Below are 18,280 nucleotides of genomic sequence, written 5' to 3' on the forward strand. Positions count from 1 at the left end.
AGGGGAAAAAACTTGTTTTGTGTAACAATCAAGCAAAAAAACTAATAATATCTTTGATAAAAAAAAGATGGCAAATATTCAACAAAATCTTTAATATACGTAGAAGTTTATGATGGAATGATATGATTTTTTTTTATTTTAAAAAGATGGTTAATTCAACGTCATTTCATTTTATTGATAGTTTTATTTGCTATAAACATGCCTTAACTGTTACGGCATACTAATTTACATATTATTTAATCATTTTTGCTTTCGTATGCGTAGTATAGCGAGAGAAGAGCAATGGTAAAAATTTCGAACTCCAGATTTTGATGAATATTTACGTTTGAGAGTTCGAAAAACACATTTTTAGAACATTTCCATCTGTCTGTGATAAAGATAACTCAAAAATGCTTTGAGCCTTTTGAAATTCCATATAAGATCTTTTCATCAAATTTGCTGATTTCTATCAAACGTTGAGTAAAATCTGTTCAGAGAAATCCATCTGTCCGGCCGTTCGAATAAATTTAACACGATAGCTTCTAAATGGATAAAATTCGATAGGTTGAATTAATATCAATGGTCTAGAAACTTTCAAAGTTTAAATCAAATCCAATGAAAGATTGAAAGTCTGTCTGTACACTTTCAGACGATGTAAACGTGATAATTCAAAAACGCAATGGCTTAAATTTTTCAAATTTGGCATGGGATTTTGTGATTATAAAATCCGTTATGTATCAATTTTTGTTTTCAATCGGTTGAGTAAAACACATCTAAAACACAAATTCGATTTTTGGTTACTATTAAGGCATGCCAGGGATAATTCACCAAGGATGATACTATATATATATATATATATATATATATATATATATATATATATATATATATATATATATATATATATAATGATATTTTAAACTCTAAATTTAATCCAAATTAATTTCCAAGATTTTATCTTAATTTAACCCATCGTAACTTCATTCTAAAATATTCTATTATTTCGTGATCCAATTCCACTTTCGGTTTCATTAATTCATCTGTAAAAATAATGCGCCATCAGTACTACGTATCAAGAGAAAGTGATATCTTCGGTTGTCCTTGAAAAAGTTTCAAAGGTCATCACGTGTATTGAATTGGAGCCTGGCCAGAAATCCTATGTTATATTAGACTAGTGATCATTTGTTCGTCCCTTTTTGCCTTCTGCTTCTGTACGCCACGTTGCGCCTTCTTGTAAATAATCATGTTTGCCTCCCAATTAAGAATAAAACGAAATTAAAACAATAAAGTCTCTTCACTGCTTCGAACCTGCATTCTACTTAAACCAAAAATACTGTTACATTATTATTTAACCGACAGGATTCGAAAACACTTCATATATATATATATATATATATATATATATATATATATATATATATATATATATATATATATATATATATATATATATATATATATATATATATATATATATATATATATGCATTGAAAGTGCTAAATTCACGCCAAAAAGTATTTTTTAATTGTACTCCAATCCATGCAAGGCGTTCTTTGACATGACAAGTTTATTATAGAGTATGTAATAAAATTTTGGGAAGACTACACCCCCTAGTTTTCTTCTAAAAGTTTTAGTCAATTCTACTTTGTATCCTAATGATTGTGGAATTAATATCAAATTTCTTTAGTTGTTACAAATCACTAAACTTTATTTTAAGGATAGTTGTGGTGGTGTTGAGTATGGTTCTCTTTACAATTAAAGCTCAAAAATGTATATACAATTCAAACATTTCTAATTGAAGGTAAATATTAAAATTATCAGAAACACAGAACAAAAACCAGTACTGGCACTTTATTGTCAAGGTACTGTGGTTTGTTAATATGTTTTTATTTTAAAGCTGATTATACTTCTCTTTGCAATGCAATGCAATTTCTAAAATCAGTGGTAACGCTGAAAGCTAAAAATTATAATATTACAGATAGCAGTTAGATTAGATTAAATTAATATTATTAAAGAAATTTTAAAGTCACAAAGGCCTGGTAGTAAAGTCTCGACGTCAGTCCCGGAAACTGTGATGTTAAACACACGATTTCTCCAAAAATTCTATAGGTGAGTGGATATGCTGCACGTTGAATTTGACATCAAAAGTTAAATGCCTTCCCCTATGATACAGTAGGAATGGTATACAGTGGCTATAGCCTCAGTTCTCGTCTTCTTCATGTCAGCTCGAATCAAAATTACGTAATGCTCCCCCCCCAAAAAAAACCTCTTTATTTCTCATCAAAATGTGGTTTAATTCAACTGAGTTAGTCTGGTTTGGTTTGGTTGTATTAACGTCCCGTTTGAAGCAACACTAGGGCTATTTTGGGACGGACCTCGTAATTTTGAACCGCGGTCAGATGACGAGGACGACACCTGAGCTGGCACCCCCCTCTCTACACCAGCGGGAGGACGTTTGGTCATGACGGATTTAACGTGCAACAGACCCCCTTACACGACGGTTCTTCGGTGGAATCGGGTCACGAACCTGAAACCCTCCGGTTCTGAAGCCGAGACCTTACCACCAGGCCACCGCGGCCCTCTGAGTTAGTCTGAATTATATTAGCTTTACAATATCGTGAAGTTTAGTTATATTAACGTCCCGTTGTAAAGCAACACTGTGGCTATTTTGGGACGGACCTCGCAATTTTGAACCGCGGTCTGATGAAGAGGACGATACCTGAATTGACACTCCCTCTCCACACCGCACCACACCAGCAGAAGGTCGTTTGGCTCTGACGGATTTAACGTGCAACAGACCCCCTTACACGACGGTTCCTCAGGGGAATCGGTTCTCGAACCTGAAACCCTACGGCTGATGATCCGAGACCTTAACCAGGTCACCGCGGCCTACAATGCCGTGAAAAGAAAATAGAAAATAATCACAAGAATAAAGTTCTGTCTCAGTTTTCTATCACTTCTTTGGCCAGTTTCACCAAGCATTTTTGACTGCACCATTTCTGTGGTCTCGCAATTTTTCTAACAAATGAGAAGATACTTAATCATCTTTTGTAAAATTATCTTCATTTTATTTCATAGCTCAGAATAAAATTACAAGACGCTAGACAATACAGTTAACATATATGGGTCTGCCAATCAGTAGTCAACTGCACGGTTGAAGAATATCAACAGGAGAAAAAAAGTGATGAATTCTATCCTTACTTTATATACTTAGTCAAAGTTGATTGACTGACTAAAATGAACTTTAGCAATGAAAAGTTTCTTTACTATTATTAACTTTTATTTAAAGGAACTTTCAAAATTTAAACATTTTGATTACAAAAATGTATATTAATTAATTGCAGATTTCTCTGAGAATATAGGATTCATAGATTATTATCTAGGAGAACATAGATTAGTATTTATTCATAGATTACTATCCATTTTGGGGAATGAAGAGTTAATTGCAACACGTTATGAATAATATTTCTTTCTAATCGTGTTTAATTTTCTGTAGTTTTTCATTTTATACTTTTGATGGAAATCTTTTTGATTATCCTACCTATTTACCTTTTAATTTAAAGTTTCTCTTTTTATTTTATACAACATTCTAAAGAACTTTTAAAAATTTGGGTTAATGGTTAACCTTTAACTAAATTCTTGACACTTTTGTGCTTAAAGATGTGGCTTCAAGATATTTGAGACCCCTTTACCTTGTTACCCCTTGAGACCCCTTTACACAGTTATTGGTTAACTCTTCAGTCGTAAGTAACCTCTGTAAGTGTTTACAAAATTTCATTGCCTATAAAATATATTTGAGGAAATTTTACGATTTCTTAATGAGTTTTTAACATTTTTGTTTCTGATTATTGCTAATTTCACATTTTTTTATCTGATTATGTTAATAAAAGATAAAGAATACAGTACATTTCTGAGTATCTGGTTCGCGACTATGCAGCTTAGTTTTCTTTTATCGTAATTAAATTAGGAAGGCAAGGTGTCTATTAAGTCATCTATTAAGAACTTTTTCAAATCCTAAAAACTGTAAGATTTGACTCTCATATTAGGGTTACCATTTCATATCTGAGTTATCATTTATCAGTGAAAAACAATATCAGTTTGAGCCAATTTTCTGAAGAATTAGACCTATGATTTGCGTTAATGTTTATTTATGTTTCCTGCATTTATGTTGGGCGTTACAGAATTTATGTTACAATGTAAACAGTTTATATCCTTTAACTTATTTTTTCTCTAATAAACTCTTGAAACATGCAATGCAGTATATAAATATATATAAACTATCAGTACAGAGCCTTCTATTTGAATTCGATACATTACCGGCAAACTGCTTCTATGATTCACCGGGTTGCGGCTGCGTTCACATTGAGGTAAATGTAGGGCTTAGTACTCAATAAGAAGTGAGAAAATACATATTATAACAGTGAGTTTTGGTATAAAAACTTTGTCTTCTGGTATTAGTGGGCAAAGAAAAAATGAATTCATAGAACGCGGCCAATCCGGCTTTTTTTGTTATCCGGCAGTCCTTCCGCCATATTAGGCCGGACTCGGGAGTGTACTGCAATTATATTTCTTTACCAATTTAACTAAACTGGGATTTCATAATAAAAGTAAGAATGGCCTTACCTGTTGAAAATAATTGGATAATGGTACTTTTGTCACTTCTCTCTTATTAGATAATTACAATAATTAGTTCCTTTTAATTCAGTTTAGAAAGTAATTTTGCAAATCACTTATTCCATCTAAATTTATGAGGTAAATTATTGAAACCGTTTTAAATTCACAATTTTCAACTATTTATTCAATAATTAGGCTTGAAATGAAAACGCGTATCAAATTTAGAATAAAAAGCGTTTAACTAGTTCGAAAATAATAATCGAAAATTTAAATTAACGTAATATGTGAGAAAGGTACGTTTGCATAAATAAAATATAAATACAATACCGATTAAAATAAATTATAATTTTAAAGATATGGTATTCAAAAGAAAAATTAAACTAATCATCATACCAGAGAAAATCCATTCAATATCTTCATGTATTTAACCTATTTTCCTTCGTATAAATTTCTACGAATGGTTCAAAAACATATACTTTGCATAATAAACATAAAGTAATTTGATTAAAAATGTAAAGGTTAAAGAAATCTTTCAAAATTAGTTAGATTAAAAATGTTCTTAATGTTTATGTCCAAGTATCTCTGATAAAAAGATAAAAACCAAACATAGTTTGTAATCTACAATTTCGCATGAAATGTTGTTAAATTTAATAATTGGAAAGAAATTGCTTCTAGTAAAAACGAATGAAAACAAGGAATGAAATTCGATCATTTTCAATATTGGTTTACAAAATTTTAAAAAGCGATAATGTGATACAAAACATGTTTAAAATATTTCGTTGCCCAGAAATTTTTAAGAATTCGAGATTTATTCAAGTGCTTCTATGTTGAAAATCTGACCCCGTATATATACTTAAAAAAATAATTAATAAATGAAAAAAATGTTAACATTTTGCAGAAAGTAAACAAAGATGGAGTTATAAGCGTTGATTGAATCATTAAAAAAATTGTTCTCTTAGTAGTCTTACCATTTCAAGGAATTCGCATACAAAAAAAGATTGAAGGCTTAGAATTGTCATTGGATTTATGATATGGTTATGAAAAATTTCATGTTTCAAATTGTCGTCTGAGTAAATGAAAGAAAATTGATATATGTTTAAAATGTCTTATTTTTAATGACTAAAATTGATCATAACATAAAAATGGCGTTCGAATGTAGCTGATTGATTTTTAAAGATATTTGAGCTTGCTTCACTTTTCTGCAAGAAAAAAAATCCTATATGGGATTGTGATACCTTTATCAAAATGAAGAATTATGTCATCTGAGTAAATGAAAGAAAATTGATACATGTTTAAAATGTCTCATTTTTAATGACTAAAATTAATCATAATAATGGCGTATGTAATGAATGTTACTGATTTATTTTCAAAGATATTTGAGCTTGCTTCACTTTTCTGCAAGGAAAAAAAATCCTATATAGGATAACGATACCTTCATCAAAATAAAGAAAGATATGCTAACTTGTGTTAATATTGAAGAAAAAAAAATTGGAAAATAATTGATTTGATATGTAAATAAAAAGAAATCATTTCCTGAGTGCAACATTTTATCATTATCTTAAATGCATAAGATGAATTCGACAATCTTATAAACCTTACACAAGATAGGATTCATCGGAAAAATTCTTGCGAATATTAATTCAATGATATTATCTTCATAATATTTAAATCTATAAATACTGACTTTTTTTTTTAATTTAAAAAAACATCTACAAATTATGTTTTCACTAATAATTTTTTAAAAATAATTAATGACACCTTTTCGTAGAGCTGGAAATTTCACATTAAAAAGTACATAAATTGTTTTATAAATCACAGTAAATTTTTTTAAAGATGCCACTAATTTGTAGGTGAACTGCAACAATGGCTAGAAAGGCGACAAGTACAACGACCATTTGCTCCATACAAAAACTTTCTTAATAATATCCTAACTAATATATGTTTATAAAAAATCAATGAATTTTGATAAAATGTATTTTTTAAATGTATTAAATGAAAAAACCAGTGTTTAGTTTTATAAGTTAAACAAAATGTTTTATTGCATGGCATGTTTGATTTAATCCGGTATTTAGCTTGTTAATTTTACAAGAACTTCAATTAATTAACTTCTATGGCAAATAAAAATGATAAATGCTTCAATCTAAAGTAACATCTAAAAATATCTCAATATTTAAAGCGATTATAAAGTTGTTTGCTTCATAGAACATTAAAAAAGACTTACGTCTTAATTCTTTAAATATAAAGAAAAAATATGAATAATCCTGCTAAACTGTTATTCATTAAGTAAAAAAAAATGTTTTATAATAATTAGTGCAAAATAAAATTTTATGTCTCTGAAAATATTTTTTTTAATATGGAAAATAAAGATCGAGTAAAATAAAAGCAGCATTAGCTAATCTTCGACGTAAATCTAATAAGAAGAAACTGATTTACGATATGTCTAAATGTAATGAAAATTGCGCAAAAATATAGACGTTGTGAATTGAAATTAATGATAAAAGTACCTGTTTCATTTTCAAGAAACTTCCGTGAATTTCAAAGTTTCTTGTACAAGATATATTTTTAAAAATGGCACTTGTGTATCAATCGCTTACCCTTGGCGAGCTTCTAGTTTAATTTTATGCCATTGGCGAAATTTAGGTTAAACCGCTTGTCATTGAGAACTACAAGTAAGCCAAATTTTAGCTGTGACGAGCATTTACATTTTAACAATTAATCCCTTCTAATAAGCATGGCTTCTTTGAACCATTTGGTATATGGCTTGTTTACAAATGCCTAAAAATTTCGTAATAGTCAAAGAAGGCGTTAATTGATGAATCTTCATATTTAAGCCTCTCTAGTTTTGGTAATTCCATCGGTTTATTTATATTTCAGCACAGTAGCTTAAAAATGAAGATAAATATCTGAAAGGATGGAATTTAATATGTAATCTTTTTAAACAAACTATAAACTTGTGTCAAATTTTGAATTGTCTCTTGTAGGTATCAATTTCTTCACCAAGATGCATACACTCGATTTTCTCCAGAATTTCAAAATTCTAAATACAAAACACGGTGTATTTACAAAAACATTTTTAACACGCTACTCACGTACAAGGAAAATATTGTTTACATTTTTATTTATTTATTTGATTGCCCTTGCTTGTTTTCTGCTCTTTGAAAATATTAAAACATCCATTTGTGAATTTATTCTACCACAGCTGGTCCGAATCGAATGCCAAAACAAACAAATCCATCGCCGTGAGTGTATTATCTTGGTTGGAATTAGAATTGAAATTTAAAAAGTTTATTAAAAAAAGGAAAAAAAAATACTTAACGATTGAAGAAACACCTTTGATTTTTTTTTCATGTTAAAGTTATTCATTTATTTATTTTTGGATAATAGTTTCCGAAACTATTGGCAGAAAACAATAGAATCACAAAGTCAAGAAATTGGAAAAGTTGCTTTATATAAATACTTTTATTGGTTCTGATTGAGAATGTCTGATTGTATGTTATAGAAAATTATCGGTTGAAAAGTAAGTTGTAATTATATTTAAAAGGTTGTTATTGATACTGGTGAGAACGTTTGCTTACATAGCATAATTTATAGAACTTGTTAGTGGAAAAGTTAGTTTTTGTTATATTTTGAAATGATCGATGCTGACCATATAGCCAGAGAAAAAAAAATCAATTATTATATGTGTCTTTGTCTAGTCGTCCAACTTTCAGGTTTGGTGGGCAGAAATGGTCTCCCAAATCGTGCGATTTAACGCAATTTAATTAATTTTTTTTTTCATTCTTTTTCAAATAACATATTGTGGTTGAATTTTCTTCCATTTCTTCCTCGTCTTGCATAAATATAGCTGAATTTTATTGATACAGCTTTCACTTTGTTCTTTCAAGACGAAGATGACCTGGGGTGTGTTGAAATAAATTTTAGACTTAAAAAAAAGAAAGAAAGAAACTTAAAAGGAAAATCCAAAGACAAGAAAAAATTGTATGACCTGCACATGCCAATTCTGGTCACCAAAACTAGAAACTACTCAACCAGCAAATTATTATTATGCAGTAATTGAATTATTTTTTATTGTATGGCATGGTGTTTATTATACCTATTATATCTTGTACAAAAAATTGCGAATTATAACTGCCGTACCTTCTTTATTTTTAAAAATGGTTCCACAGTGAAAATGCATTATTCTTTCACGTTATCGCTCCATTTTAAACTACGTGATGTCATGGCGTTTTTTTTTTTGTTTTTTTTTCGTTAGCAAGATTTTATTTTACAAAAAAATGCGAATTCACGTAATATTTTGGGTCCAATTGAAAATCCGATATAGTACAATACAAGCATAAATATTCATATAATCTATTTATCTTAAAAATGTTCACACCAGATGAAAGTACTAGATTATTAAAAACAAAATATGGAATCCAAATGATTTCCACTTGGAGGAGTGATTATATGAAAACATAGTCAGGTTACACACACACACACACACACACACACACACACACACACACACACACACATATATATATATATATATATATACACAATCGAATGGCAGCAGTCAAGTATTAAAAAATTGGCATATCAATTTCAAATTAAATCATTAAATATTCTGACAGCTGCCTTGAATTCAACATTTGGATTAACTAGCTAATGGAGCTGAAAAACAGCCTTAAACGTCGCCAAATGGGTAATGGTTATGATTTTATGAAATATTATGTTCATATCTTCCTTAACAGTTGCATTACAGAAATAGTATGTGTATTATCTTAAGATTCAAAAGTTTGCCTTTTTCATGATAGCCATTACATTTCTGCCCGATTTCTCCTTAATTTTAAAAGTATTTTTAATTCAATTTAATACACTATCTGCGATAATGTCCATCCATCAACTCATCCATCAAAATGTTCAATCTTGTATTTTTGCCAATCATTGATAAGATTTAGTAATCGTATTAATCTTAATAAGATTTTCATTTCTACTTGTATTTCGTAATATATAGACTTTTTAATTTGCCTTAAACTGATTCAATTGACTTCATATTTTTCAGTCGTAATAAATAACAAGGTGAAATGCTTTTGAAAAAACGCATCTATGTCAGTCATTTAATTAGCAAAAAAGTCAATAATTTGTGCAAAGGAACTGGTTTCCAAAGGTGACTAATAGTATGAAAAAATGATAAAAACTTTTTAAAACAAAAACATATAATTTAAATGCACATAAGTATGTGCATATCCTTCAGTTGAAATAAAAACACACAACATGTAAAAGAGAACCACGAATTCTCTGTAGAAATAACAATTACAAATTTTAAACATTCAAACCTATAAAATCCTTGCGGATACAAAGCGAATTAAAAAAAAAAAGCAGTTGCACCTTATATGCAAAACAAAATAAAAATTCAATTTATTGGTAAGATTTCGCAAGTATTGACCCTAGGTAAACTTCTGAAAAATTGAATAGTTTTTATTCAATAAATAAAAAATGAATCATTGAAATCACCAATGACAAGTTTAGATTCTGGTTTGCACTGTAATGAAGTGATGTTGATTTTTATCAAATGCGAGTACCTATTTTGAAGTATTCTTACAAGAAAGAATAATGATTTATCCCAAAAAAATTGGTCAGTAAGTTGTAAAAACTGCAAAGGCATTCAAAAATACCACATGGACGAGAAAAATCTGATATTATAGATTTAATCTGAAAAGAGAATGCATAAACAACATTGAAAAGTAGCTCTAATTTAAATCAATTATGCGAACGATTGGAGAACGTGAAATAACATTCTTTGATGCTGTGTATTGTTCTCTGAGAAAGATAAACTGATCATCAGAGCTCTCTTTGAAAGAATTGGGACAAATTTAAAATTTTTCCATTTGAATAATACTATTAAGAAGATTAAAAGCCGGTTTCGAATTTCATCATAAAAGTCACCAATTTAAAGTTAGAATGAGAGTCAGCCTCTTCATAAACATAGAAGGTGTTATGAATTTTGTAATGATGTCTTTATTACAATCCTTCAAGTAACTACTTAAAAAAAATTAACATAAAAAACAGTTCTGACAAGAAATTATTTCTTTCAGATTGAAAGCGATAATTTCAGAATAAATCCCAATTTTGTTTTATTTGTTGTGTATTAACAAGTAAAAGTGAAGGTTTTAAAAACAAATAAACTTTTCTGAAATTCAATCAACTTTAAGAACTACTGAACTGAGATAATTATAATATACAAATGGTCGATTTAAATTTGTAGTGGTATAAGCCACTTTATTCCTTTTTTCAAAAAAAAAAATGTTTCATTTATGTTTATAACAATTGTATATATTCAATTGAATTCATCAAATTTCGATGACCTCCTCTCAAATATGTTAACAATGTCCCATTTTTGTTCCCGAATTAAATATTTACTTCATGCTAATACCAGAGAAATCAAACAAATAGGATCTGCACCGCTATAACTTTTCTGATCACCAATATAATTTTATAGTGGGAGTGGCCTGACCAAAACTTTTTCATTTCTCATTAATAAAGTTTTTTTCAGCCTCCCCACATAAAGTTAAGAATGTTATGAGGATTCAGTTTATTATTTTCTGTGACCAAAGTTTTGAACTTCATAGTATAACGAAGAAAACAAGTAAAAACGAAGTCTAATGATTATTGGATGATATAAAAATGAAGGCAGCAAACCCTCGAAGGTCCCAGTAGTCAGCAAGCTTAAATGACTTCTCTTTTCACTTCCTCGTAGCGCGGTAAGCGCCATCTGTTCTTCGCAATACAATGAAGAAAATCAAAAGGAGAGTATGGAATGAAATTGAATTCGAAATGAGGTTCAGCAAGATGGTAATATATTCATTCAATAAAATATAAAAGCGCAATAAGTAGCCAATTTCTAGAAAATAGCTCTCAGACATTCAGTATTCATAATTCATATGTACTAACAATTTGTCACTATTGCTGAGCTTCCAGACAACATACTTCGTAAGACATTTGTTTAGCATTTGTCAGCCAGATTTCATTCCTAAACAAGATTTCTCTTTCAAAATTATTTCAAATTAATAATTTACAAATGCTTTCAAAATTACTGTATTGCTAATTTTTTATGTAAAAAATTTTCATTTACATTGCACTTGTATTATAATTGTTCATCGTTTCTTTGAAGTGACGTCACCTTCAAATATCAACTAAATTAATATTTAGTTTGTTTATGGTTTCTTACTTTTAAATAAGCTTACTTTTAAATACTCAGGCCACAAAGAGTCACGAGAATATCGTTTGGTTTTTCCGAACTCGTTTTCTTTTTAATCATTGCATTCTTGTAATACGCAACTTGTGTTTATTTTTTACAATTTTAACTGAACCGTTACGAATTGTAGCTGTTTATCAAAAATTTTGTAAATATTAGAATATAATTTTAAAATCAATCTGCATTTTATCCAATGGATTTTGCCACACATAAAATAGCTTTCAGAATATTCTGGTAATAGCAAACTTGTAATCAATATTACTTTAAAGATTGGATAAAAGTTTTAAGATACAAATAAAAACATTTAATAATTAAATTAGATTATATAATGATTTTAAATTTCAAATAAATATATTATAAAAAAAAATATTAGTTTTCAGGACCTGTAATGTGAAGTCTAACATAACTATATTTACAGTTAATTTGTATTTAAATATATAATAAATGAATAATTATTAATATACCTTTCAACTCGAGGTACTTTTAACGCCACAAATCTTGAATCACATCGTCGAAATCAACACTTCGAACAAGTTCAGATTTAGAAAAGGAAATTCATGCTACACTTGAATGTTTTATAAAGAAACGTTCCTCAGATACAAAAGTTCATTTTCTTAATCCTTTTAAGAATAATTTAAGATCTTCCTCTTGATGGATTAGTAATTGGGAAAAAGATAGGATAAGAGGTTTCAAAAAATAGTTTTAAGAATTTCCCAGGAATCCAATATTTGGATCAAATTTCTATCAAATATTTGGATTTCTATCAAATATTTGGACGAAATCAATCGGAGGGCCGAAAGAGTTTTTTTTAGACTATGAGAAATCTGCCTTTATTTCAAAAACGCAAATAAATATGTGGATGAAATTTAGCATACAAATTTATCATCAAAACCGTGAATGTGTATTAAATGTTGGACTAATTTTGGTGAAGGGGGTTATTTCTTAGTCCGAATGTTCTCTTTTTTTATATGAGTGTGCTTACTGAAAAAATTGTCGATTCAGATAAATAAAAATGTAGCATGCTGTCTCGTGGGTAAAATGATAAATAAATGTTAAATTTTGGATTCAGTAGAAAGGAAAGTTTTCAAAATGCCTACTGACAGGACTAAGACAGGGGGTGAAAAATTAAGTTTGGCGATGATACAATGGCCATACATCTTTAGCGTGTTCATTTAGTAAAGAATTAAAGAGCAATTACTAGCCCATTCCGAGTAAATGGTCCTCACACTTTGAGTATAGATTATATACTAGTGGTTTGTCATTGCCATTGAGTGTCAAATCTAGTAATTTGAAATGAATATCACAAATTTCATTACTCTAGCTCAAAGCGTTTTTGAATTATCGTGTTTATAGACAACGATGCGGAGGTCTGAAAGCTAGAGATTCATCAAATTCATCAATTTTTGTCTAGGACAGTTCCCTTTGTATGTTTCACATACGAAAAAGAAAAAAACGAAAAGGAAAAAAAAAATTGTTTTAGCTCTGGTTTAATGTTCTATCTTATCCCCATAAGCCTAGTTACAAAATAAAGATCTGTATAAAATATAATTCTGAGAATTTCAATTTTTTAGATGTTTCTGAAAGCATGAATTTGCTAGATTTTTTCACATGCAAAACATACTCCAATTTCATTAAATTAATATATTACATCTTGAGCTCCATACATTTTTGTCTTGATGTCCATACTTACTATTCATTTTCTAAATAAGTATTCTTTTCGGAAAATAAGCGGCGTTTCTTTAGAGATTTTAGCTTCCAACTATTGAAAAATACATTAACATAGTTGTTTTATTTTTTTTATTTATATAAATACAAATTTTATTATCATTCTTTCACGTTGCAATTGCGACAGATACGGATCGTTGATTTTAAATCTAAATAATCAAATTTAAGATTGATATGTTTATTCCTTGCCAAGTAATTGAATTGTATCCGATCGAGAACAATATAATTCTTGTAAAAAACAACCTTTGCTTTCCTAACCTGATTAGGCGTTTTTTTATTTTCAAACTTACTAGCTTTCATAAAAACGGGTATTGGTATGCGATAATTTTAATCTAAAATGTGTTTGAAGATAGGATGATCAATTTGGAAAATCAAGAAGATTTTTTTATGTTCCATTTTTTTTAAATTTACTTAATTTATATTTCATATGCGCAAAAGGATAAATATTTTAAGATGTAGTAGTCATGATTTTTGAAAGTATACGAATATTGATTGATATGACATAGCTTATATGAATCGTAGGATATAAGGATATGATTGATACGGAATATGGCTTATAAATATTTTGGATGTCTCAATATAGTAGGCATAGTATAGAGTATATGAAGTATAGAATATATGCATGTAATTGATATGGCATATAACTTATGGTATATGAATCTTAAGCTATATGAATACGACTGGTGTCACATAGGGACATGAAATGACTGACCATATATAATATAGTTGATTTGGACTAAGGTATATGATATGGTTAATATGACAAAGGGTATTTGAATATGTCTAATATGACATAAAATGTATGAATCTTAGTATACATGAAAATGACTGATACGGCATACGTAGAATATAAAATATAACTGATATGGAGGGCATATTGCAAATGAATCTTAGGATACATAAATATAGCTGTTATGACATATATATGATATATCAATATGACTGATCTGGCGTAGAGTATTTGAATATTAATGATATAACATTGGATATTTTAAAATGGCTGATACGGTATAAGGTATTAGAATCTGAATAATATGGCATGAAGTATATGAACTTTAAAATACATGAAAACAACTACTATGGCATATGTAGAATATGACTAACATGAATCTTAGGATACATGAGGCCAACTATTATGGCTCAAGTAAAATATGACTAATATGAATGACATATGAATCTTAGGATACATGAGACCAACTATTATGGCTCAAGTAAAATATGACTAATATGAATGACATATGAATCTTAGGATACATGAGACCAACTATTATGGCTCAAGTAAAATATGACTAATATGACTGACATATGAATCTTAGGATACATGAGACCAACTATTATGGCTCAAGTAAAATATGACTAATATGAATGACATATGAATCTTAGGATACATGAGACCAACTATTATGGCTCAAGTAAAATATGACTAATATGAATGACATATGAATCTTAGGATACATGAGACCAACTATTATGGCTCAAGTAAAATATGACTAATATGAATGACATATGAATCTTAGGATACATGAATATAACTATTATGGCGTATATAGGATGTATGAATATGACTGATTTGATATAGAATGTCTGGATATGACTGATTTGATATAGAATGTCTGGATATGACTGATTTGATATAGAATGTCTGAATATGACTTATACAGCATAAAATATTTGAAAATGACTGATAAGATGTATGACATTTGAATATGACAATTCTATCATGAAGTATGTAAATTTTAGGATACGTGAAAATTACTGATATGGTATATGCAGGATATATGACATGACTGGCATAAGATATATGAATCTTAGGATACAGGAATAAGACTGACTGGTTATATATATTGGATGTATGAATATGATTGTTATGGCATAGATTATTTGAATATGACTGATATGTTCTAGGATATGTGAATATGACTAACTCGAACTATGACTGATGAACTTGACAATGTGACTGAAAGGGCATATAAATCTTCGAGTATTCGAATACAACTGATATGTCATAGGGATGTGATATGACATTTGGCCTAGGATAAGCGATATAATGGATATGGAGCTGTGTATGAGTATGATATGAAATAAGGTATATGAATATGAATGATTTAGCATTTTCATGTGGGTAATCTTACACAAAGCTATTAATACTGTTCTTATTATCACAGTAATTTATTTATTATAAAAATGTAGATATTTTAAACATATGTTTTTTTCCATTTGATAACGCTTTAAAATTATGGAATTGCATAAATAAGAATGGCATAATTCCACAATGATGTAAAATGAAGAAATATGATTTTAATTAAAACTTCAAAACAAAGGATATTTTTTTTGCTTTAATTTATTGCATAGGAAATGTATTTAATTGCATCGTTGTACAAAGAAATAGATTTTCCGCATACTTTGAAAATGGTTTAGTGATAAGATTTTGGAAGAGAACGTTTTAAATTCTAAAAGATGATATTTATTAAAATTTCGATTTTTGAAAAAAAAAATAAATAAAAATAAAATATAAACATCCATGTCCAATTTACCAAAATTAGACAAGACAAAAAAATTAGACAAAGAAATAGATTTTTCGTTCATTTTGAAGATGGTTAAGGCAGAAGATTTAGGAAGAGAATGTTTTAACTTGTAAAAGATAATATTTGTTAAAATTTCGATTTTCAAAAAAAAAAAAAAAATGAATGAATGAATAAACAAATAAAAATAAAAATTCATGTTTAATTTACCAAAATAGTTTATAGTAATTTTACAATTATTATCTTTTAAAGTAAAAAAATATGTAGAAAAATACATGTTATGCATACAAAAATAAATAATACAAAATGATAAATAATAAGTGAAAGCGTATAAATTATCTCTTGATTGAAAAGTATCTATATTTTAATTACAACCATTGATGTAAAGAATAAAACAATTAAAATTAAAAAATTAGAATTTAAAAGAAAAAAAAAGGGAAATTAATTGTTTAGGACAAGCAAATTTCATAAGAATCAAAATTAGTAATAATTATAAACCAAAAATCTCAAATTGCTACATTTCTATTAACAACTTATAATACTATCGTTAAATTTTTTTTTTAAGAAATCAGCAGGATTTTTTTTTTCTGACGAGGAAACAAAATATGCTTTGTAACACTTCCGAAACAATCAAGTTTTAAAAACTGTTGCACGTCTTGACCTTTTCCGTTAAAAGAAGTGGCAATGCTCTTTTTATTCTTTTGGCTCCACCCTAAAAGATTCTCCCTAGCGACTCCTCCTGTGATTATTTTACCTCATGCGAATTCAGGACAGATATACAAAAGCTCGCCTAAAGGGGTTCTTCTTGCTCTAAAAAAATTAGAGCATAGCCTTGGACAACGGCAAGGCCTTCGATAAATGCTAATACAGGAAAAAAAATTACAGGATGCTCAATGCTAAATTTTTTTCTGATCTTTCACAACCTTCTGAACAAAAGTTTTTCTGTGACTGTTGCATTTTGAATTTAAAATGTTATTATATGATGTTCCGCCTATTTTTTAAATTTTTTTCCGCTCTGCCATCCCGTGCTTGTCGATAGTGATATTATCTCAAGAATTAATTAATTATCTCCATTTATTTCAAGGTGTTGCTACTCAATCAATCAGTGAAGAATCGTCCAAGCAATGAAGGTTTTTAGAATAAAATTATAAAATTTTTATAAAGATCTGTGAACCATCTGTTGACAAAACTTTTTCCAGTTGTTGTATTTTAAATTTTTTTACATGAAAAATTTTTAGTTTTGGGATCACTAAAAACAAAATTTACACAAAAAATGGATTTTTTTTTAAAAAAAATCTTAAATTATTTAATTATTATAAATCTGGACACAATTTATTAAAATTTTTAAAATATATTTTTTTATTTTCATAAAAAAAATTAAGAACATCTCAAATAATTAAATAATTATGGAAATCTTTTTTCAACATAATTAGTTAAAAATTCAAGCAGAGTTACCGTGAATTAAAGCACTAATAAAATATTTTTCTAAAAATTGGGAATTAAAAGTTTTTTAATTTAAATAAAAAAAATTAAAAAAAGGGCAAGAGATTTTAATGTTCGAATTTAAATTGGGCCGGGAAAATGTAACTTACCGCAAGGCCAATACACGTGCTCTGCTCTGCCTCCGGGAAGGAGGGTTTCAAGTTCAGGACCTTCCACTAAAGATTCGTCGCATATGCGAGCTCGGCACAAGCCAAACCCGACACCATGATCCAAATATCCTCCTGCGAAGTGCGGAAATTTGGAGACAGAGCACCAACCAGCTCATGCGTCATCGCTGTCATCCAACCAGGGTTCATTGCTACGAGGTTTGTTCCGAACTAGCCCTCTTGCTGCTTCAAAACAAGACGTTAATTAGCTAAACCAAAACCAAATGTTTACAATTACTAGATTCCAAAAGGTATTAACACATAAAAATAACAAAATTTACTACAGATTGAAAAATAATTCTTTTCGAAAGTTGTGCTTTTAAAGTTGTAAAAGTGGTATATCAATACATGCTTTTGATCGACAATTTTAAGTTTTATTAACATATTAAGCTTGAAGGTCACTTATATCAAATGAGGATTCTTATTGTGATTATGTTAATTATTCTTTTTATTTACTTATTTTGGAAAAATTCTTTGAATTTAATTGCTATTTTTCTTTTTTCCCCATCTAATTCCCATTCTAATCATATTTGTCTCATCATTTTTCATGTGT

The sequence above is a fragment of the Argiope bruennichi genome, chromosome 3 (genome assembly GCF_947563725.1).
Source record: "Argiope bruennichi chromosome 3, qqArgBrue1.1, whole genome shotgun sequence".
Lineage (NCBI taxonomy): Eukaryota > Metazoa > Arthropoda > Arachnida > Araneae > Araneidae > Argiope > Argiope bruennichi.